At 46.5% G+C, this 25,054-nt stretch overlaps 1 protein-coding gene and 1 long non-coding RNA gene across 6 annotated transcripts in view; both read right to left on the minus strand.

Annotated features, from left to right (window-relative positions):
- The window catches only part of LOC108152762 (zinc finger protein 768), a 28,485-nt gene extending 16,746 nt beyond the window's left edge, over positions 1–11,739 (minus strand). For 3 of the 5 annotated variants that reach the window (XM_017282333.2, XM_017282331.2, XM_017282330.2), the window contains exon 1: positions 10,719–11,738. The gene's annotated coding sequence lies outside the window, so the exon portion shown is untranslated. Of the gene's footprint in view, positions 1–10,718 lie in introns of all 5 variants that reach the window. The other 2 variants (XM_017282334.2, XM_017282332.2) reach the window with 1 other exon arrangement.
- Positions 11,740–12,417: 678 nt separating this feature from the next.
- On the minus strand, positions 12,418–15,036 carry LOC108153638. The gene is made up of 2 exons (XR_001774924.2): positions 14,200–15,036; positions 12,418–12,906 (listed from the first exon to the last, which is right to left on the minus strand). It is a non-coding gene; the product is annotated as an uncharacterized LOC108153638 (long non-coding RNA).
- Between the last annotated feature and the right edge of the window lie 10,018 nt (positions 15,037–25,054).

Here is a 25,054-nt window from a genome sequence, read left to right on the forward strand (position 1 = left end):
CCAAAAACATTTTAACGTAATTTGTGCAGCAATCTAATTCAATACACAAAAGCTTTGCCAAACACGGAGAGGGAGAGCAATAGACCCGAACAGATAGATAGAGAGAGAGAGCACTCCGGAGAGAGAGAGAGAGAGAGAGCACACATAAACTATAGCGACAGGTACGGTACGGGTGTACCCCCATACAAAAGATAGAGATACTCGTACTCCCGCTCCCGCTCGCACGAGAGCTGCGAGTGCTGCGAGCGCTCCGAGCGAATAAAAACAATTTGCGCCACAAAAATACAAAAATAAGGCAAAAAGTGACTCACAAAAAAGAGCCAAATGGGCAATTTTTCAGCATTTTACGAGTATTTTGCCCAAAATCTGGTTACCTTTTGGGTTTCTATTTAATCGGGTTGAAGCGGGGGGAGGGGCAGAGAGCAGCCAAAGGGTTTATCTGTGGGGCTGGGCTGGGCTTTTTAGGCGATTTTTCATAGCGCTTTTCGTCAGTAATTGAATAAAGGAATTCAGATAGCTGTCATTGTCGGTTCGGAGGAGGTAGGAGCACCTGCCCTACTGCTTACCCTCCCCCTTTGGGTGGTACGTGACATTTTTACTCGTTTATGTGGGGGGTTGTTCAACTCGGACAGCCTTCAGATTATCTATAGGGCCTGCCCAACGTCTACCATCCTCATTTTATCCTCATAAAAATTAGTGATTTTTAACCGAATTATTCGGATCACTTAGGGCAGTAATTGAATAGAGAAAAATCCGGATATATTAGTTTTGCGCCCTTCCACTGTGTTGGGCTTTTCTTTCCTTTATTTTCTTCCCTCGTTTTTTTTTTTGGCAAATATCTGTACATTTAATTAACGCTCCATTCGACGCTGGCGTCGCTGTCGTGTGACAAACAACATTTTTCTACCGGCAAAAAAACAACAAGAGCCCCCTCCCCCTTTGCCCATTGCTGTGGGGCAGGCAGGCAGATGTACGGGTGGACGGACGGACGCCAGCACGCCACACATGCATTAGGAGTGGAGTTGGAGATGTATCTGTTAGATACATAGCGCCAAAACAGCAGCAAAACAAAAAAAAAGCACACATCAGCGGAAAACGCCAGCTAACCTACGGCAGAGATCCACAGCACACAGATACACACGCACACACAATTAAGTGATTTCGCTTGTTTTATTGTTGAACATTTTGTGGATTTTAGTTTTTTGTGCAAAAAGCATTTTTTTTGCTTATAATTCATCATATTCCTTTATGGGCTGACATTCGCACACAAAATTCGTAGATACTCGAACGCACACTCACACAGGCGCACACACACACACACGCACACCGATGTGCCCTACTCTTTCAGACCCCAAAAATATAAATGAATTTAGCCCCAGGGAGAATTTCGCAAAAAAAAAACAGAAAACAGAAAACAGAAAAAATCGCAGAAAATTGGGAGAGCAAATAAAAATTGCAAATGATTTGTGGCAGAAATGTATGTTGTTGCTGCTGCTTTTGCTTTTGCTTTTGCTTTTAGTTTTTGTGTGCCCCTTCTGCTTCTCTGCTCATTAGTGCCGTTTTGTGTGTGTGGAGTGCCGTGCCCCCCTGCCCCCCTGCCCCTCAGTCCATCCATCCATCACTCCCTACCACCCCTCCATATGTGTGTGTGCTGTATCGCCCCAGAGGCGAATCTCTTTTGCATTTTGTCAACTTGACTTACGCGCAAACATTTTCAAGTTGTGTATCTTTTTATTTTTTTTATTTTTATTTTTAGTGGATTTACATTAAATTTTCCTGGCTCTCTCTCTTTCTCTCTCTCTCTGTCTTATAATGGATAAATTCGAACCGTTCAATGTTCAATTGATTGGGTTCGAAATATGTCAGATTTCCCTGAAATTTACGGCACTCACGCCCAGTTATTGGCTCGGTGTTTTTGACACCTCCATTCGAAATGGCCTTGATTCAGATGATAATATTGATCCATGCAGTACTGCCTCTTGGGGGCTGGCTCGCAAAGAAGAGATCCTCCTTGAGGCGGTAGCCCACTGATTCTGTATCTGTATCTCAGCCAAGACATCACCGAGCAGTTCTTTGACATGCTGCAAAATACACTAACCTCAAAAAGTTGATTGCGGCAGGCGATGGCATGACTCGGCGACGGGTGGGAGGGTGAGAGGTTGGGGGTGGTGGTGCATACTCTTAGATACAAAAAAAATTGCAAATTGCAACGGCCACGAATACGAACACAGGCGCAGCGCGCACACAGATGCACACGTGCTCACACAGACACCCCCGAAATGAACCGAAATTCGTAGCTGGCGACTGCACAGATACTTCTACCAATGCACGTTGCAGTGGCAGATACACACACACACAGACAAACAGACACACACGACGAGATTCACGAACTCTGTCTGCAGTTGCAATGTTGCAAAAGGGAAAAACTGTCGACGATCACAGAAACTGTTTTCGTTGTTTTCTGTTTTCGGTTTTCGGTTTTCGGTTTTCCTTCTTTGATTATTTTCAATACATAAGTTTTGGAAAAGTTCACTTTTCATTTGGCGGTTCCTTCCAGCCTCTGCCCTGCCTCAGCCCCTGTCCTCCGTCACTGCTACTGCCACTGCCTCTGCCGCTGCCTCTGTTTCTGTTTTGGCAGCGTTGCGTATACGCCGCGTCGTGCGGCACACATGTAAATTATCTATTGTTGATTCGCGACACTTTTTGCCTCGTTTTCCTCTATTCTCGACTGTTTTTTTTGGTGCACTTTTTGCGTTTTATTTCAGTTCACTACATTTTTGGTTATTTTTGATGGCTGCCTGCCTGCCTGACTGCCTGCCTGCCCGAGAAGTTCCCGATGGGAGAGCGCTCCACACATGTGTGTGCGGACTGTGTACAGCAGCTTTTTTTATTAGATGTCGTCGACGTCGTCGGGCATGAAAAATCGAACAAAATGCCAAAAAATAACAAACCGAAAGAGATTCCGAATCCGAATCCGAACCGAGACTCAACTCAACACTCAGCGATGTCGTCGTCGTCTGTTTCTGCTTCTGCTTCTGTTTCGGTCGGTGCCTTGCCTTTGCCTTTGCCTTTGCCCCGTCCCAGTATCTGTATCTGTATCTGTGCCTGCGCCTGTATCTGTGTCTGTGTCTGGGAGCGGAGCGCGCCAACTTTTGCTTGAACTCAGATTCTCGAAACAGAGAGACACAGAGCGACACAGAGAGAGAGAGCGAGCGCGAGAGCCCCATCGCGGGACAGAGCGTAGCCTCTAAGCTTTTTTAGTCAAAACATTTGCAAAATTTTTTCCACTTTTTGCCGGCGAGGAGCCTGCATTGGTGTGAGTGCGAGCGCCACTCTTGCGTCTTACACAAGCGTCTCTGTAGTGGTGCAGTGGCGCTCTCAAAGCTCACTCGCTCTCCCGCTCTGCCGCTCTGCCGCTCTGCTCGCAGCAGACTCTTCTAATATTGGGGCAGCAGCTCTCTGCTTTGCTCCTCTCTGCTCTGCTTTGCTGTGCTCTGTCCTGTGCCCCGCAGCTTTTGGCGCGGCCTGCACTTCGGGAGCGCTTTCGTTCGCTTCGTTTTATTTTGTGTATAATCTGTTTTTTATTTCGGTTTAATTTGCAGATTGGGCCAAAAAAGATTGCAAGAGGCGCGAAAGGGGGGAGACTCGATGGAGCCCTGAACTGAATCTACTCCATGCCACATCAGTGCCAGCTCAGCTGTGTCTCGACAGCGTCTCATCGCTTAATCAGCTCAACCTTTGGACCTGCTGACCAAATACCCAAACCGTTAAGTCAATTACGATTTGCCACTCCCACCCCCACCCCCACTCTCATCCCTCTTGGCCATGACCGCTCCCCCCCGTCCCCCAGCCATTGACGATTGTAGCGAGCGTCCCACAAAGAGCTCTGCTTTTATCGTGCCAGAAAATTTGCAAATTGTTCATTTGATTTCGTTGCTTTCCGGGTTGATTGCTGGAAGGGGTGGCCAGCGGACAGTGGCCAATGGGTAGTGGGAGGGGGGGGCGGATAGGGCCGGCAGTGGGACTGACAGGTGCCGAGGGACGGACAGAGGACCGAGTGGGGGCCGAAAGCGTGTACAAATATTAAGTAAATCATTGTATGATGTGTATGCAGCATTATTGTATAAATAAACAAGGCGCTTTTTTATTACTATTTGTATTTTCTTTATAAACAGCAGATGCAAAAAGCGACCCTCGTACGGTTAGTACTACCTAAAAATACTCGTAACGCCCGAGCCCGTCCCGCAAGCGTACATCTGTCTGTGCAACAATACAATGCTACACATGCTGTACGACTATATATCGTACATTTGCTGACATCGTGTCTTTTGTGGCGTTTTTGCCCGATATTTTTACTTTCGACGGATTCTGCTTTGTTTTGGGGCTTCTGCAGTGCTGCAAAAACTGGCGGAAAAACACGAAAAATTACAAGTTATTTTTTTATGGTAAAAATAAAAATGCATTTTAAATGCCATTTCGAAAGAGAGGCCAAAACGAAACGAAAATCTTCCCTTGAGTTGAAATTAAACGAATTGGCATTTGGTGGTGCGGTACTCAGAGATACAATTCTATCTCGCAGTGTGTGTATCTCTCTCTCTCTTGCCTCAACTCCTCTCTGGGGCATCTTTTGTGCAGTTTGTAGTTTAATTTTAGAATTTCTTTTATTGCATTGTTGCCAAGAATCTTGGCTGCTCCTCTTCTAGCCGTTCCTGTGTGTTGTTTACCAATGCATTCAGCTGTTTTTGCACCCCGTGTATCTCCGTGTATATCTGTACCTCTGTGCTCGTATCCGCCTGTGTGTGTGTGTGTGTGTGTGTGTGTGTGTTTGGATGTGATTGCGCCTTGGCTTTTGGTTCAGTAACCTATCGATTTGATTTTGTTTACCTTCCCGACTTGATAAAATGAAATGTCGGAGAAAGCAAAGCAAAGCGATTCGCAAATATTATGACATGCATGACATTCGTATGAATGAATGAATAGGGAACGGAACCATATCCGTAGAGGAGATTGCCATACAGAATAGGCACTCACCCACTCCACTGATTTATTGATTCGATTCAATATATTCTTAGAAAACAAACCTATTCCCTGATAACAAAAGAGCTTGCAAGACCAAGGGGCACGTACCTAGGGGTACGTGGCGGACGCGGGGGTACGCTCTCTTCCATCCCGACCTAATGCAACATGTCGAACGAGTCTAATGCAATTACCTTAAATGACTGCAGAAATGCAATTTAGCGAAATATGTTCAAATCTTTGGGGTCTGAGAGTGGCATGGAATGGAATGGCCAACAGCTTAGGTGCCACAAGTATTTAACAACAGAACGGACAGCAGTGGCAAGTGCCTCGTTTTCAGGTGACAAAAATGCAGCCGTGCGTAATATTCCCCCCTCCACCCCTCTTCCGTTTGCTACTTTGTTGTCTGTGGGTTTTCCAATCCGGCGATGCGTTAAGTGTGAAAATCCGCACGCACCCAACCCTCTGATGGGTGAGGGAGAGGAAAATGGTAAACGGGAGAATGTTGCAGGGAAAGCCTCGCAACGCACATAGCATTGACCAACCTTGTCGCTTGTGGCACAAAGACCCACCTCTAGCTCCGCCCCATCTCCAGTACCACGTGGGTCTTTTCGTTTAATGGCATTTATGTAAGTAATAGGATTAGTGGGGACCATGGGTCGGACACCTTTTGCACCGAACCGACCTAAGTAGCTGCCAGACATGGCAGACTCTGACACTCCGCACCACTCTACCACTCTGCCACTCCGGCACTCTGTGGCCCACTCCGACACCGGAAGCACTTGCAGATGTTCTGCCAAACATTTCCTCGAGAACTAAATGAGTTTTGACATAGTTTTCCCTCGAGGAGTTGGCTAGAAGAGAACCCGAAACGAACCGAGAACCGAGAACCGAATCTCCCATCCCCATCCCATTCCAGCCACCGGTCCGGCCACCGAGGCGTATGCGCGTTTTTGCGTCTGGCAACTTTTCGAGGGCCCTCCGGGGAGTGTGTCAAATTCAAATTCAAATTGGCAGGCAGCACTCGTTAAATAGTTTGGGGACGAGAAGGTGTGGCGTTTCCCCGGAAGGGGGACTCCTATTATTTGCACGTGAAAGCGCTTCTCCCAAAACGAAAAATACTCGTACATATGTACACATTTTTATGCTTCATGTGCGAGTATTTGCCGCTTCTTCTGGTCGGTGGCACTTCCGTTTGTCGTCTTGCCAGAGCCGCTAATAAACTTTATCGCGTTTTGTTCGCTTTGTTTGCTTTGCATGAAAGTGAAAACCGAGAGAGATGCGTCGTTGAAGGCTCTCCTTCGTTTAATTTTCCCCCTTCGCTCACAGCAAGTTTTATGGGCAGAAAAGTTTTAGCGCAGACAGCAGACATCAGACATCAGACAGCAGCCAGCCGCCAGACGAAAAGAGATAGTTACCAGCAAAAGGGGGCAAACATCTGAGATGCAACAACAGAAGAACAACAGGAGGACAACAGGAGAACATCGGGAGACCCGAATGTGGGTGAAAGTCTTTGGTGTTCCACATTCGAGGAGCGAGGACTTGTACTTTAATTAACCGACGCGAACTTAACGACGGATCCTTCGCTGCAAGGTCTCCGAAACCGTCGAAACTCGGAAACTCGGAACCCCGGATTCCTGTTCACCCTGAGAGGGGGGGGAACCCAGCTTGAACACCAGCTGAGCAATTGTAATGAGGCTGTCTCTTTCTCACTCCCCTTTTCCACTTGTCCCCTCCCCCCTGACAGGCCGTAAATCAAATGAGGCAAATTTGTGGCAACAAAGGAGAGAACGAGCCATGAACATGAGGCATGGGGCATGGGGCATGGGCCATCGGCCATGGGGCGCTTACAAAGTTTCCACTGCAGTTAAATGCAGTTGCAGGTTTACAATTTTATAGCTGCCTTGCCAACGCCCCCCGAGACGCCCCCGGGAACCCCTCCTCGTGAAGCAGTCTGTTGGGGGTTTGGTGGCAGGCTAGTGGCAAGCTCTGTGTGTATGTGTATGTGTTTGTGTGTGTCTGGCTGCATTGTGCCCCCAGCACTGAGCATTTTTATGCTATTTCTATTTGGCTGCAGACAAAAAGTGCACTTGTACGAACATTCGCAGTTTTTAGAGCCAGAAAAACGCAGCAGAACAAAAGTGTGGCCTGAAAGGAAAGACAGAGTGCGATGGGGTGGGGTGCGGTGGTAGGGGTATGTGGCAAGTGGAGAACTGTACATTCATGTGTGTGCAAATGCTAAATAAATGTGGGCTTTTTGTTCCAACGAGTGCGAGTGCGAGTACGAGTATTGTGGATGAGGGATATGCATGCATTAATGAAAAGGTTCCCCAATTGTTTCCTGCCCCTTGCCCCATGCCCCATGCTGCTGCTGTTTTTCTTTTAAATATTTATACCTTTTTTTCTCTCGCTACCATCTCGGAGTACCGTCGGCTAATCGGATTTCCCAGCAGCCTCTTCTCTTTGATCTAATTTTTGCTTCACGTTTCAGGCTGATATCAAAGAACGGGGCGGGGTGCTGCCGCTACAGCCGAAAAAAACAGTTGGAAATGTTTTAATGGCCTTATTTGTTCGTCTGCTGTTTACCTATTCAACCCTTCACCCCTCCAGCCAGCCACCCTTCCGTACGGCCACCCAGCCACACAAGCCCCCTTTCTCGATTCATCCTTTTGGCTCGGTAAAATGTTTATTGCATGGTAACGTTGTCGTCGTCATGTGGAAAACAACTCCCCCCCCCCCTCCCTCGCCTGCAGGTCTGCCACCATCCTGCACAATCCTTCCACCCACCATTCGGTGGCAAGACGAGCGAGCGATCTCAGAACGGGGCGTATGAAAATGTTACGCATACGCCCCGTGCTGCCTCGCGATAGGCTGTTGACATGCATCGGCCAGCCCTCCTGCAGCCCTCCTGCAGCCCTCCTGCAACCCTTCTGGACCCCTCCGTAGATTGTTGTTTATTTTAAATAAAATACAGGCATTTCTTCTGTTTTTATTTTTGGCATCTGCAGATGCAAGTGGGCGTGACTAAAGGAGGAGGCCCCTACATACGAGCCTTCACTTACTCTTCACGCTCCGCCGTTGACTGATCTCTGCAGCTGTGCGCTGCAATCAATGGGTGAACTTTTGGTAAAGCACATTCCATGCTCCCATTTCCCTCCTGTTCTCCTCCCTCTGTGTCCCTTTAATGTCTATCCTGGCTAATTACGAGACCAGGCAAGCGTTAAAAAAAAACCTTTTCATCGGAGCCCCAACTTTTGTGGCCCTGCGGCATGTGGGTGAACTCGTTTCGCTGACTTTTGACAACTTCAAAAGCATTTCAGCTAACATTTCTGCCCTTCCAACACACATGTGCGGGCCCTGCCGTGTCCCTGCCGCCCCACCTCCGTGGCTCTCCTCCCATGCCTGATGTTGAACCTAAGCTTCCGGCATGCCTGTGCCTGTGCCGCTGCCGCTGCCACTGCCACTGCCTCTGGCTCGAGTCTGTATTCATATTTCCATCCATCTATCTTGCCATCTACTATCTGTCATCTATCTAGGCAAGCATCCCTCTAACTAGCACGTATCTGGCCCATACGCAACGTTGTCAAGTGGCAGCCACAGCCAGCGATGCCACCAAGGCCAGCGAAAGCAGCCATCCACCAGAATTGTTGGGCGGCCAGCCATCCACTTGAGGCCAGAGGGCTCTCCATTCTCTATCACGTGGCATGCCACGCTCATGCCATCTGCTGTCTCTCAGGACTTTCACTTGCAGCATCAGCGAGGAATGTTTACAAATATGTTGTGAATATTTCTAAATAGAGCTTTGAATAAGTTGAGAGGATAATTAAGGGGAGACCAATGCAAGAGTTCTGCGTAGTGCTTGCTCTTAGGATACGGATTGAATCCATCATGGAGCCCTCTCCACCCTCACCGGCCTCTTTAGACCTGTAGTCACCTCGCCGCAAAGAGGCCAAACCTTGGGCGACACAAAAGAACACCAGCTTACAATTAATTCCGATGTTCTACACCCAAAACGAGACCCATTCTGCCCCTCTACTCCTCTTCTCATCATATGTCACGTTCGCTCTAGACTCCACAAAAACTACACATTCAATGACGGGGCGAAAAAATCAGCAAAGAATGAGAAATTTTTCCGCAGCAGCTGCAATAAAATGAGACAAAATGGAGGGGCAATGGGGGAAAGGGAATGCGACCGAAAAAATGCAATTTCCGTGCGGTTCGGTGGGTTTTTTAGTAGATTCTCGGTAGAGTGGGGCTGGGGCTGGGCGGCTGAGTGGGTGGTTGGGTGGTTGGGTTGGCTTCTGTGGCTGCCACTGTTGCCAAGTGCAAGCGTAGCGAAAAATTAAAAGACAGAAAAAAGTTTAACGAATGTAAATTAAAGTTGTCATTAATGACATGGCCCACACGTACGCCCCGCATAGATGCAGATACATTTACAGATGTAGATACAGATGCAGAGAGAGAGAGAGAAAGAGAATAGGTGTGTGTGTGTGTGTGTGTGTGTGAGAGGGAGAGAGAACATATAATTGCGCTCTTTTGGGCAACGCGTCGCTGGCTTCAAACCCATTAAAAATTGCAGCTACTTTCTGGCCAGGGGGTGGAGCGGGCAGACAGTCTCTGCCGCCGCACATCCTCGTGCCGCACAGCCTCTGCTGGCCTGGCTGACCAGGGTGCTCGGCAGCTGCCCCTTCGGTGGGAGACCACCCCTTTTCCCTGGACAACTACGCCACTGCCCACGCCTCTTCCGCAGCCGCAGTCGCTGCCACTGCCACTGCCACTGCTGCCATTTGCCGTTAAAAATGTGTGGAGTCAACTGTACTTTTACGCTCACACACTCACGCATGCACACCCACACACACACACTCACACAGACAGGGGGCATTTTTATATACGAATTTTATTTCAATTCATTTAAAAAATATGTGTAATGCTTCCTTTTTTTCTGCCGCTGCCACTGCCACTGCCACCGACGCAGCCACTGCGGCTATAGATGCCACTGCTCTGACACTCTCCTCCATCTCCCCTGCTCTGCTGCCGGCGCTCATCCTTTCGACTTTTGTGTTTCGATTGTCGATGGACACAGCACACAACCCACCCACCACCCACCATACACCATCAGTTTTAATGGCCAGCAAAAGGGGTCGAAGAAGGATGTGGAGAATGGAGGCTAAAGGATATGTGGTTCGCGCGCTCTTTGGGTGTCCGTCGCGCATTTTTTCAATAATTAATTTTTTGCGCGTAAATGAAATTTGCATGTAGATGAGGATACAAGTATATACACGCAGACAAATGCACATGCACATGTACGTGTGTGTATCTCTGGGAGGCTGTTATATAATGTATGGATATATGGATGGATGGATGGACGGATGGTCACGGTCTCTCTCGCTTGGGCAAGTAAATGGTTTCTGTGTTCTGTGTTCTGGCTTCTGACAGTGCATACGTTTTTGTTGCATACTTTTTGGCGCGCACGCCTCCTGTCCTTATCTCTTTCCCCCATGCATGGGGCATATCTGGCATATCTGCGCTCGGACTGTACTCTTTTTTCCTGCACTGTACTCTGCCACAGATCCCACAGATCAAACATTGTGTATACGAACACCTGGAACTTGGAGCAATCCCACCCAACCGTATCCCCCTATCTACTCCAAGTCTATGCCCATTAAGATAGGTATACTCAGACAATAAGCAAAAGTACTCACCAATTCAGCAGCCAATAATGATGGCTTGTTTTCCTTAGCCAAAGTTGTGTACCAAATGGGATTTCGGGGAATGTTGATTTATGCCAGAAAAACTCTCCTTCTCCTTCTCTCTCTATTTCGTTTGCTCCTCTCCACTCCTGTCTATAGTTTTAAGATGCTCGAATACTCGTGTTATCATAAATGTTAATATAATTTGTTGTTTAGCTTAGAACGCTCCGCTTATCTGAATGGATTTTTGTTTGGTTTTTGTTTTTGTTTTGTATTTTTTTTTCACACTACTAATATTAGCTTTAATTTGTTTTTGTATACGTACGAAATGCTTTCGAAAACTGTTTTTACATGTTTTAGATCATAGTTTTGCTTTTGCTTTTGCTTTTGCTTTTGCCACGATATGAATAATTTGAGATAATTTTTATATGGATATATATTGTGATATTGTGATGTTCTTCGATCTGATCCTCTATCGTTCTCTCTCTTTCGATCTCTCGCTTCTGCGAAGACTCCTTCTCTGCTCCGGGTCTCCGGGTCTCCTGTGTGCTGCTTAGCCAACGATGGCCGCACACAGATACGCACCGCACACACACATACACAAATGTACAGTTCTCGTTGCGCAACTTTGGCACAAAACTGTCCTTCTCCCCCGTTTCCTAGTATTCACTCGCGAAATGTTTAATGTTTAATGCTTAATGTTTCTTCTCCTTTCTCCTCCCTTGTTTTTGTCGATGGCTTCACCTCTCAAAGTTTTTTCATTCAAGACTTTTTCAGAACATTTTCTCGACCGCGTTGACGAACGTAAAAATTCAAAATACTAAGACGAAAATTCAAATCCTAAGACAAAGTTTTAAATTTTATAAACGACAAAATTGTGCTGCTGCTGCTTTTCAATGGATTTCCGTTAAGCTTTTCGTGGCTGTTTTTCCGTAGTTGTTTTTTTGTTTTTGTTTTAAAGACACAAAAAAAATTTAACAAATTTTGGCTATTTCCTTTTTTTTTTGTATTCCGTTTTTTTGTTTTTTTTTTTTTGGATTTTGTTTTTGAATTTCAGTTTTCACTTCTGCTGTTTTGCTGTTGCTTTTCTGTTTTCTGTTGCTGTTGGCTGTTTCGTTGATATATTTTCTATTTTCTTTTCTATTTTTCCTGTTAACGATTATCGCTTTTCTGGGCTGCGGTTTTTGGGAGGCGGGGGGGGGCTGGAGGCTGGCTGTGGGGCTATTTCTTTTGATTTTTGTTCTGTTACTCTTTCCGGTTTTCCGGTTTTCTGTTTCTGTTTCGATTTCGTTTTCTGTTGCTATTTCTATTTCCGTTTTCGTGTGCTGTGTGTTGGTTCCTTCGTTTGGTTTCTATTTCCGTTTTGTTTGATCTGCTGTCTGCTTTGTGGTCTGGTTTATTGGCTGTTTGCTTTTGGTTGTGGGTTCTGTTCTTCTGTTTCTTCTGTTTGTTTGCTGGTTTCTTGGTTTGTTGCGCTCTGATTTGTTATTATCCTTCGATATCTGTGGTAGTCCTTTTATTGGGGTTCTCGTATTATGGTTACAGTTTTCTCTTTTATTATTCCTTTATCTACTCTATTATTTGTTATTATTTTCTTGTTGCTGTTGTTGTAGTTGTTGTTTGTTGTAGTTGTAGTTGCTGTTGTTGTAGTTGTAGTTGTTGCTGTTGCTGTTGCTGTGTTTGTTGTAGTTGTTGTTTGTTGTATTCCAAATTTTGTTGTGAATTTTGTTTGTTAAATTTTGAGAAACTAACTGAAAATCACTTTTTGTTTTTCCATACAACTGAAGATGAACTTTAATTTGTTGTACTATTTCCTCTTGATGTTGTTGTTGTTGCTGTTGATGTTGTTGTTGTTAGATCTTTGTTGTTGTTTTTTTTTTGTTTTGTCGTAGAATTGATTGATGGAAATTATATACAAATTATTCAGTTATTTAGTGATAAGAAGGCTTCAAAATAATAAGTTTAAATGATTGCACATAAGTTGTTATCGTTATCGTTATCGCTGCTATTATTATTACATTTGTATTATGTTGACGGATCTTCTATCGTCTTCGTTTTCGTTTTGGTATTATATTAATAGTATTATATGTGTTATTATTATTATTATTATTATTATTCAATTAAATAAAACAATATTTCAATAAGTATCAACAACGTTTTAACGTAATCTTTAAAAATGTTCCAAACAGTCAAAAAGCACCTAAAGATGGAAGAAACAAAGAAGATATCATCATTAGTATCTGGGTTCCACAAAGCTGGTTGCAACATTTGTAGCAGGGGCAAGGTCGTCGTCGCCAGTTGGCTCTTGATATCAGTTTAGCAAAAGGGTACAACGAGGACTAGAAAATATACAAATATTTAATGTTTGGACAGATATTATGTATATTATAAGATCCGATTATCCTTGCCACCAAAAGCTACCGACGCATAAGAATTGGGGTAAAAGTTAAGACAGTTATAGGATGGGAGGATGTCGATGGGCTTTTGAGAAATGAGTTCAGCGTGTTTCTCGGTTCTGGGTTTTCGATTCTGGGTTCATGCCTCATCGTTATCATGGCAGCCTTGTCTGGCTTCCTGTTGCCAAAATAAATTCAACACATGGCACAAACGCACACACACACACACACACACACTACCAAACACGCACGCACGGCAAACGCACAGATACTGCAGACAAACAACCGCAGACAGACACCCCCCACCCGCAACACCTCGACATCGAACACACACCCCTTTCGCTCTTCTATTCCTAACCCCAGACACGCGTGCTTTTCCTCTATGGAGACACGCATATTGTCTAAACAGCAGCGAAAGCCCCCGCTTCACAACAGAGAGAGGAAAAGCGCCACGCAAAGAGAGCCATGGAACGAGAGACTGTGTGTGTGTGTGTGTATAGGAAGGACGAGAGGACAATGGACATGCATGGGAGGGGAGGAAACTAAGCGAACAACAAAATTTTCAAGTTCAAAACGCCGCCAGAAGATACAACGAGGCTTTCGATAGCAAGGGGGCGTCACTGGGGGTGGGGGGTGGGGGGTGGCATTGAAGGGGTGTGGCGCAACAAAACCAGAACTAAGCACGAAAACAACAACGTGTGAGGGGTGAACAGTGTAAAATCAAACCCCCTGCGATACGATCAAATGCAGAAAACAACGGTGAAAAAAGCTGCGGCGGCGGCAAAGTCAACGAAATAAAAGTTAACCGTCGGCGACTGCACTATGCGCGGGGTGCAGGGTGAACACAGATTCCCGGATAGCGATACACAGACACAGTTAGACAGATCTTAATACAGACAGAAGCAGAGGCAGACACAGACACAGACACATGGGGCACAATGGCACAAAGGGGCAACAGACAGACAGACAGACAGACAGATAGATAGACGGACACACAGAGACACATCCACCCGGCACAAAAGCACAAAGTTCCGATTAGTTGAGCAAAAATTGTTGAACCGCATCGGGGAGAGTCAATAGATAGTACTCGCAGATACCTCGCTCTGTACCCCATGGGTACACGGCAATGGTAACGGGTCTACAGCGACGGCCACACATTCACCAGATGTGTGGGGTGTAGTGAGTCCTGCACTTCCTGTTCATCTCACGGTCTTGGAAGTCTGTTCTTTGCACTCGGGATTCGCACAACATTTCCACAGTATTCACATGGAGCAACCGATCGTTGATCCCAAAAAAAAAAGTGTTGTTCATAGATGGATCCATCTGTTTCGACTCCAACTAATCTGCACATCTGTTTCACATGCAAATACCCTTTAAACCCCCCAATTCACAAGGCCATTTGGCGCACAACTGTCCAGAAAAAAAACGCACACATAAAAAATATTTTTCTGACTTGACAGAAACTGAATGATGCTGAAATTTTTTGGCGAATTTATTCCCCAAGACATCGCACAGATACAATTACAGTTACAGATACATTTGCACAGACACACACTCGTCTCGAGAAAAAAAATACACTCTGGATCGAAAAATAGCAAGAATATCGTGACGCAGATGTAGGAAGTATCGGAATCTGCTGGAAAGATGCAAGACGGAGACGTGGAACCAGAACCAGACTCCAAAAACACGGGAACAGAATTTCTTTAGAGCGCGCAAAAAACTCAAAACTCAGATGCCGCACAAAAATGTTGCGGGAACCCGTCAGGAGCCAGCGAGCTCCACGAAACGCACCGAAAACGGCCAAAAAGATGAATATGTGCAAAAATCTTTTGCATACGCTCAAGAACCCCATGGAAGGCGGCAGAGCTCGCAGTCGCGTCGCTGTCGCGGCCGGCTTTGGCAGCGGAGAATGGAGCGGCACTCTTCGCTGCGAGAGAACAGAAAAGAAATTGAAAAAAGTCGTCGTCGTCGTCGTTGTCGTCGTCGTCGTGGTCGTGATGAGTGGTAGGTGGGCGGAGGGAGTGTGGGAGGGAGGGTGCACAAAGCTTTTACAGACGCTCGCGCTCAGACAACAAAAACGAAGCGAAAATGAAACGAAGCGAGCACAAAAAGGCGACGGCGACCACGACGAATGCGCTCCGCTCGCTCCCCTCTCCAACCATTCCCCCCACTGCAGCTCCAACACAAGCACAGCGAGAGAAAGAGAGAGGCCGCCACTCAAGAATTTGTTTGTGTGCGAGAGCGACAGAGTTGGTGGCAAAGAGACAGAGACACAGAGAGAGAGAGAGAGAGCAAGCAACGACAAGTAAAGCAAACAAAAAGCGTCGGCAAAAAGTTTGCAAAAAAAAGTAGCTTGACAGTGGAGTCGATGGCGGCGGCGGAGGAGGCGTGCAAGCATGTGGTGTATCTACTGTGTCGGTGTATCTGTGCACAGGCTACATGTGTGTGCCTGAGTGTGTATCTGTGCGTGCTTGTCGCGCGACTCACATGGGGCCCGCAGTCGGCTGCGACGCGTGCGTCGACAGAGCCATCAGCGTCGCGTGCCTTTGCAGTTGAAGTTTTGTTGCCTGCTTTGGGTGGCTCCATCAGGCAGTGAAGGGTTAAACATTGGCATGCAACGCTCTCTGTATCTCTGTGGGAATGAGTGTCTTTCTGTGTGTGTGACGGAGAGAGGAGGAGGAGCTGCGACAGGTCTGGCCTGCACCCAGCCCCTCCTGCCATCCTTCCCAGTGTCTGGCCCTGTGGTTCCTTTTGGCGGACGGCGCGTGAAAGTGTTACGATTCGAAACCGCCAGAGCTTAGAACTAGGTAAATCAGTCCCTGCCCCAAGGGGAGGCACGAGAGCTTAGATTCGAGCTTTTTCACGCGCCAAAACGCTGAAAATTTAGCTAGATTCCATGGAATTCCCCCATAATCGTATCTAAAGGGTATCTAGGGGTACTTCTGTTCCTCAATGGAACGTTTCGTATAACCCATTTCTATGTATAGACTTATCTCTATCAGCTTCAGAGCCTTAATCAGTTCCCCCCGTTTCTGTTGCTGTTGTTGCTGTTGCTGTTGCTGTTGTGGTTGTAGGGTCCCAGGGGGGAGACAGCGGCATACCCATTCTATATGCTGCGTTTTCCTATCCGTCCTCCTATCAGTAGAATAACAAAAGTGCTCACTTATAAATATTTATGAAAAACAAAATGATAAAGCGAATCGAATCGAAGCAAAACAGCAAACGTCGCTGAACGCTGACTGAACAGCTGACTCAAACAAAAGGGAAAGACTATAGAAGACTATGCATACATACATATGTACATATGTATGAAAGATCTTAAGGTCTTTAAGAAATAGATGAGCCAATGTAGAAGTACAAAAGATCTTGAGACTTTTAAGGAATTGCTCTCGTGTACTCGGGATCTTTCTTTAACATTAAAAATATCAAATCTCATCATTGCCAGTGGAATCGTCTGTTTCCAGATCCTCGCCCTCGCCATGGGAGACTTTCTTCTTGCGGAAGAGTATCCAGTCCACCAATGACATGATGCGACTTTGACGATTCACTATGCTTTGGATCTTCAGTATGGCCCCCTCGCCGGCCTGCATCTGCCGGAGATCCGGGATACTGGTCGCTTCGATCAGATCTGGAATCCTCCTGCCCTTGCAAATGATGAAACTGGGCTTTCCGCAGAGATTGAAGGCATCTTGTTTCGGATCTTTCGGGGACTCCTTCTCACGGACGCCTGACTGCCCCTTTGGCACTGAGATCTTTGTCAGAGATTTCGAGAGAGAATTCTCCATCATGTTCGACTGATTCATTTTGCAGAGCAATAATTTTTTTATATTCCTAGAACTGTTTTCTGAACTAATTTTACAATTGAAATTTCATTTGAATGACACTTGGTTTGACAGCTAGGCCTGTCTATCTGTCGGGTCTGTTTACAAGACACAAAGTACGAGTGTTGAATCATTTTCTGAATTGCCAAATTATCCTTGGAAATTTCTGTCGGCTTAACGAAACATAAATTTTCCGATTTAATAAAAATTTCGCCATGTCTGATCGCCTGAACCTCGGAAAGGAGCGGAAGATACACGAAATTCGGGCCAAGCTGATGGGCGTTTTGGACCGCCAGAATGAGATCAGCGCCAGCCTGGAGGTGGCCATGAAGCACATAAAGCTGTGCCAGACTAAGTTGGTGGACTACTGTTCGAAGAGAAGCCAGACGACCATTGGGAAGGATGGTGGCACCGACAAGACCCTGAAGGCTCTCATCCGCCAGATCCGGATACTGGACCTTCTGGGGGAAGATAGCTTTTCAAAGAGCTTGGAAGAGCAGAATGACAGCGACGAGGAGTTCTTTTACAAGGATTTCTCGCTAGGGAGCCTATACGACCCTGACAACTTCGATCTGGAGCAGTTGAAAGAGGATCTGAAGAGTACTGGTGCTGTGCCATACGATGACGATCCCGAAGACACTGTACGGTGCAATGTTACCATCTAAACAACGTGAAACGTGACAACGGCACAATCTAAGCAACGTGAAACGTGGCAACGTTGCTCCAAAAACAATAGAAACTCTCGTTTGGCGCCAACACGAAAACACAACAATGTATAAAAAGCGCCAGAGCACACTTCACAAAGAGAGGAGAGAACTGAAATCGGAATCGGAGAGGCACTGACTGGCAGCAACAGCAACAACATTTGCCGGGTGTTTAGTTTTTTTGCCGGTGCAAAAAGTAGACGACAAGCGGCCCCCTCTGAAAGCTTCCACTCTCCCAAAACCCAACTTAACGCGCGCGAGCGAGCCCAATTCCGACCCCGACCTTCTCTCTCTCGCTCGCTCGCTCGCTCTCCAGTATAGTACATCATCACCCACGCAGACAGACACCAGCATCACACATGGTACATGAATAATGCAAATAAAGAGTCAACTCCGAGTAGTTTCTGCGACCATCCGACCATTGGCATTTGTTGTTTTCTAACACCTTTTGCAGAGCGGGCACTGTGACTATGACAAAGAGTTGGCCCCTCTGAGGGGCCCTCTAAAACATTGGTATTCCGATGGACGCGATCCGTTATAAAATATCGCTTCGCTCGGAAATCAAATCTCAGCAGACCTTCTCACACTGTATTTATGTAGAGGTCATGGAATTGATGGCTTTGGAAGGGTATCAAAAGGTTCGTCATCGGCAGCTACTTATTATTTCTTAATTTTAGCATGTCTTCTTCCTCTACGCCCCCACTCTCTCTCTGTCTCTCTCTGGCGCTTCCCATCGATGGCCTCGGCATTCAAAACGAAGCTTCAGGGCCTGCCTGGCATCGGGACAATGGGGGCCGGGAGCGAGGAGAACGGACGCGGTATAATTGTGTTTTTGTTTGCGTTCTCACTTGGCGGCGCGGCGTGGAATAGGTTAAGAACAGGCCAAGACCCACTCACTCGGCCCCCCCCCCTCCCCCTCCTCACGGCCAGCTAGTCGAACATGCAGGGGGTTTCTATGGCCACAGCAAAAGCTCTCTGCTCTCTGCTTTCTGCTCTCTTAGCCGCTACTGGCGCTGATAAGGCGTCCTTCGCTCCGCACCCTTCTGTCGGGCGGGGGGGGGGCTCTAATCTTATCGCGAGGAAGGAACGAGAGTTTGAGAATCGCACTTCGTGGAACAATTCTCTGTGCTGTTCTGTGCGAATTCTTGCTGCCTTTTTGCCAAAGTAGTAGTTGTTGACTCGAATATTAGGTCACACAAAAAGCCGGTTTCTGTTGTATGTAGCTTTTGTATCTGTTATCTTGTGTGGAGCGCTTGCATATGTGGGTGAGCTTCATATCTGTCTGTGTGTCTGTGTGTTGGGATATGTATTTTTGGGAGTGTGTGTGTGTGTGTGAGCTGGAAAGCCGGTTTCTGTTTCTGTTTCTGCCTCGCTGTTGCTTTTTGCGACTTTGTCGACTTTGGCTATGTAAATTTTTAGCCAGCCCATTCCCATTCGCAGTCCCATTCGCAGTCCCAATCCCAGTCCCAGTCCCAGTCCCTCTACGAGTACGAATACGAATACGAGTACAAGTATAGCCCCCAGCCATGTCCGAGCATATGCTCGGACAGAGAGTCAGAGTGAGAGTAAGAGGCAGAGCAAGGGAGAGAGGAAGGAGAAATAGAACGCAATAAATATGAATTAGGCAAGAGGAGAGGATGGGTTGGGAGATCCGACCACCGCCGCCGCAGACTATGGGGTTTCCCTAATGGCCTTTCATCCGAATTTGCATTAATATAGATTGGGGAATTATGTATTCAATCATTACGGGAATGCGGCACTATACATAGATTACATGGGGGGGTGGGAGGTACTGGTTACTGGTACATATGTACAAAGGTGATGATGGTAGTGCTCTATCCATCCATCCGTTCAATCAGGCTCATGCAATTTTTATGCAAATATTTCAATTTGCGCCCCATGTCTCGTGGCTCATTTGCTGAAATCCTCTTCCGCCGCCAAAGAGCATCGATTAGCCACGAGCGAAATTCAATAGAATCCAGGTGCAGATACACACACAGATACCACCGACACATGTGCATTATCCTCCTGCAGGTACATATATGTATGCCCATAGACGGGGGCGATTACCATTTTTGTAATTTGCAGTGAAAAGGCTTTTAATTTGATGGGAAAACATAAAGGAGCTGGATGGGACAGGAAAAAACATCCTCACGTGGACAACACGTAGGTGGCCTCGGGGCCAAATGCCTACCCTCCTCCCCATTTACCATGCCTACCCTCCTGCCGAGTGGATGGCAATAGCAGCAACAGCCTTTCGTTCAGGATATGCAGATAACTGTAAATAACCGATTATATGTACACACAAATACACACACACAAATGGCATACATATGTACACATGTACATATATGTATATGTACATCATGCCACATATGTACATGGGGCAGAGTTTACATTTGTTCTTGTTGCTTAATTTACAGCCTTATGTCACTTTTTTGGTGCATTATACTTTTTCATTATCGCGCAGCAGCAGCAGAGCAGAGCAGCACCCAAAATCAGATAGAGAGAGAGAGGGCGCATCGAATCTCCTGCTGTCTCCCTCCCTCTCGCTATATCCATCTCGTTCTGGCAGTGTCCGAGCAAAGAGAGTAGAAGAAGACCACACATCAAAGGGAAATGAGTTTTCATTTAGCCTCACACAAAAGCGGAAATGAATCGAAATAAATAAATAAATTGCACCTGTCCCACCCCGCAGAGCCACCCAGTCATCCGCCGTCCGCCGTCCTCCATCCGCCCTCCCATCCACGCGCGCTCTCTTCCTTTACATACACGCGATCCCCTCTCCTCCCTGCTGCAGCATCCCCCCCCCACCAGTGCGGCATTGCACATGCGTCGAGAGAGCGAGCGAGCGAGCGAGCGACAGAGAGAGGGAACTGCAGCAGAAGCTAGCCATCTCGCTCTGGCACCCACATATAGCGCTCTCCCTTTTCCGCACGGCGTGCATTCAACCCGGCAACGCACCTGAGCCACCCGCTGCCCCACACCTAACCCCACCGCCACCGCCACCACAACCCCAAGCCCAGCCCCACTGCCATGCCACTGTCCTCGAGGCATTTTCATTCTCTCGCTGCATTCCTGCTCGCCTTTCGTCTTTTCCTTTTCGCCTTTTTCTATAGAGGAAAACCCTATTTGCTGTTTGTTTTTCCCGGCGACAGGCCCCCCGGTTGTACCATCCGCTCTCCGGCCCACCCGCTGTCGCTGCCTCCGTTTTGTTTTGCTTTCGCCTTATCAAACTTTGGCGCTCTCTGGCGCCCCCCAATCGCCCACTCAGCCCCTCCATTCCGCTTCGTGTCTCTGGTTTTGTATTTTGTTTAGGTTTTTGCTTCTGTTCTGTTGTTTTTGCTTTGTTTTCCCGTTTTTACTTTGACTTTCATTCAAGAAGAGTCTTCGTCGCGTCGCCTCGCCTCGCCTCGACTCGGGAGGGAGGGACAGATTGGAATGGAATGGAATGGAATCTCCTCTTCGCGACACAGAAACGCAAACGCCCAGCCACGACGATGACGATGACGACAACGAGGGGCCTTGCCCGACTAGAACAAACTCCCCCCGCCGCCACCCGTGCTAGAAAATAGATCACAAAATGGCTAACAAAACCCCATGGAGGTCGGGGAACACACACAGCGATATGGAGAAAGCACATGGAAAGCGGCAAAACACCGCAGCAACATTTCTAATGAAAATTAAAGAGAGCCGAAAAGTTGTCTAGGACCAGCATCCGATGGATGGGTCTTTAAGATAGAGCTTCTATTACACGATTCGTTTTCCACCGATGCCATTTCTATTTTGGCATTCCCGTAATATGCACAGCATTCATCCACTAATTTTCACGAAATTCTATCCTTATGTCTGCCAACTAAATACCAGGAATCGTAGGAATCATAATTTGTATAAAATTATACAAATTAATTAAATAAAAACTAATTTCTGAATTGTATTGTAAAAACTCTTATTTTTAATTTGTATAGAACAAATTGAAAATTATTATTGAACTCAAATATCTATCGAATCTACGCTACAATACCTTTCGTTTGGTACATGATATGCCAAACAATAATTGCAGTCTGAAGGGCTATAGTTATCCACTAGTTCTATCTAGGCTTTAATCAGCTTACAGACCTTCATTCTGAACGCTTTCACGAGCTCTTATTTGTGATCTCTGATACTCTCAAATACTTCAAGCCGATATTCTCTTGGAACGATTGTTTTTCGCTTAAATTAACTGAAGAAAAATGTATTTTTTCAGGGTATATTTTCATGATTTGTGTCTTCAGAGAATCAGAGGCTGATCATGGAGTACATGAAGATCTGTCGAGGCCCAATAGCTTAGAGGTATACTACTTTTTTGGTGAATCGATTATTTACATCTCAACTATAGACAAATCACTTCTTCATCCACATGACATACCATCGCTAAGCTCTTCTCCTTTACATATCCTTTTGATTCATTCAAAAATGCAATCAATCGCACTTTGGGAACACATGGGGAACTAATGGGGACTCCGGCTCTTTGGGAAACTTTGGGAAATTACGAGTTGTAGGTATTTTTTAGGTAAGTCGAAAAAAGCGAACAATTTTTGTTTGTTTCGAACGCGAGAGCGGAGTTTTCTAAACTAATTTTGTTAATCAGATGCATCGGTCGCCGCAGCTAACTAGCGACAACAACAAAACCGCAGAATACGGAATACAGAATCCAGAATAGCGTCGACGTCAGCGTAATAGAGAAATAGGGGGTGGGCCGATGCGGGTGGTGTGGCCTCTCTGCGGTTTAGGGCTGTAATAGGGGTAGTATTTGCATAATTTACATCCAAAACACACTGCACACATACACATGCACACGCACATGCAAATAAAAATACAAAAGCACATACACACATAAACAAAAATAGAGAGTGGCTATGGGCACCCACACTGCGTATACTTAATCCATGGTACGCTTAGGCTTAGGGGCCGCCCGAGGCCCGACGCGCGAGACCTGCACCATGTACCATACACCATGCACCATGCACCTTTCACCATACACAACGCACACTCAATTCACTCACTCATGCTTTTAGGTGCTTCCCCGCTCGACAAAAAATTAAGAGGAGAATTTTTCCAACACAGGACCAAGTGGCGCGCCAAAGTTGTAATGTTGCACTAAATCAGGCAAAATAAAACTTATGCGACTAAACCGAAAATTTTGAATGTGTGTTGCTGTTGACAAAGCATTTTCGAAACTGATTTCGCCCAGGCAGGACGCACTGCCACGCATTTGTTGCAACAGCAACAACAACAACAACAGCTACCACTGCAGCCAGAAAAAACTCATTATGAGAGCGGGCCGGCCACTGTCGACGCAGCCACAGCCACAGAAGTGGGTCCGTCCGGGTTACAGTCTGGGGCCGGGGCCGGGGCCCATCAATAATTAGCAGACCTATTAATACGGAATGCAGGAGGGTTTGCTGCCTCCACCACGCCGCATCCACCGCCCAGTGCGTGGCGATTGAATTTTTTATATTCCTTTTTTTTACATGTTAATTTATTCGATTATTTTGTTGTTTGCGCATCGTCATGAACATAATCAGCAGCAGCAGCAGATGCAGAAGCAGCTAAAGTGGCAGCAACAGCAGCAGCAGCAAAAGCAGTGGCAGAAGCAGCAGCAGCAGCAGCAGCAGCGGCAGCGGCAACAGCGGCTGCAGTGGCATGCGTCAACTGCAGCAGCGCATTAATGCCACGCATACCACCCAACGCATTCCCCCCTCCTTCCCAGGCATCCTGCGGATCTCCTACTGCATCTCCGCCTGCCTTTTCATTCGCTGCAGAGTTTTTTTAAATTCTTTTTTAGATGCGTTCGCACACAAAAAGTGCATTCATTATTTTTTCACTCGGCGCCAATCATTCACAGTCGGTTTCGGCCAGAGGATCGAAGACCGGCTTCCATACTACACGGAACAGGTACAATATTTTATCGCAAAGAAAGAAAATGACTTGGGGTTTAAAGATCAATCGTTCCTACGAGTATTTTTAGAATTTGGGAGAAATTTGACTATAGGTCTCAGCTATCACTGAACATCTACTAGTTCAAGGTCTTCCAAGTAAAAGTCTATAAGAGGCCGATAAACTGCGTACTGCTTCCCCAGATTCTCGTATCTTGGAGGCGAAAGATCTGCATTGTGCAGATGATATTCGGATGCATACCGCCTGATCCGGCATAAAAAAGAAATTATAATACAATTTATTATTAATTTTTTTTCCTGCTGCACTCACAAAGAGCCGCCGACCAACCAAAATGCAACCCACACGCCGTTCCCAGGGGGCGGGCCCAAACCGCACGCACGCATCAACGCATTATTCTCCCTCTTTTTTTTTGTATTTTATATTATTTTTTATGTTGTGTTGTGCTCAGCGCAAGTATTACACTTTTATTTCGTATTTTTTATCGCATTTTATGCGATTTTATTGTCATTTTGCGTAGCCCAAACCAGTGACAGCCGCCTGCCCACACCCCCAGCGGAGTATATAGCAAGTACATATGCAATATATGTACATATATGGTAGGATTCGGCAGGAGCTGGACGTGAGCGTTATGCAAATGAGCCTGTGCGTGTATGCAGGTATGTACATGCTTTCGACGGGGTAATGCGAATGTTCACGTATTCGATATTAGTGGTATCCTCCACCTGGGGAGCCTAGAATGGAACAAAGAAGGGATTTCGCAACTGTTTATAGCCATCGGCTATAAATTCGCACATTGCCCACAATCGGCGAGTACATAAATCGCCGGTACTTGCGGCTATATATTGTATAGTGGCCAACGTGTCTACGAAGCAATTGAATGAAATAGGGCTGATGCCTCGGAGGTGGGAAATATTAAAATAAATTGTCGCAAATATACGAGTACGAGTGTATTTGTATTAAATTCGGTTCGGTTCGGTTCGGTTTGGCAGTACATAGTTCACTCCATATCCAATCATTGTGAAAACATTTTGATTGAATAAATATCCATAATAAAATAAGACCGCTTATTGGCTAATTGCAAATCGGGAAATCGGCAGACGATTGGCTGGTTCCGAGGATCGGAGAGAGCCTTTTTTCTGACTAGAATCCAGTCCGTCATTGCTACATCATTATCCCATGATAAGTACAGTTCTCTCGGGCAGTGGCAGGCGACATCCGAGCCAGTGCATTAAGTGCATCCTCCTGTCGACTGTTCATTTTGCTGTCCCTGGGTTTGGGCCACGCACAAACAGCCCCTGGAGGTGGGAGTGCATTGGGGTCGGGGTCGGTGTCGGGGTCGCTGTCGGGGGGCCATACATACATGGGAGCAGCTCAATGTAGTATGTATCTGAAAAAACATATTCTTATTTAACATTTTTGTTTAATTTTCGGCAAGCGCACAAAAAATTCGGCCACCCTGCAGTGAAAGGCGTCGGGCATATCCCTAC

This window comes from Drosophila miranda, chromosome XR, assembly GCF_003369915.1.
Source record: "Drosophila miranda strain MSH22 chromosome XR, D.miranda_PacBio2.1, whole genome shotgun sequence".
NCBI classification, from domain to species: Eukaryota; Metazoa; Arthropoda; class Insecta; order Diptera; family Drosophilidae; genus Drosophila; species Drosophila miranda.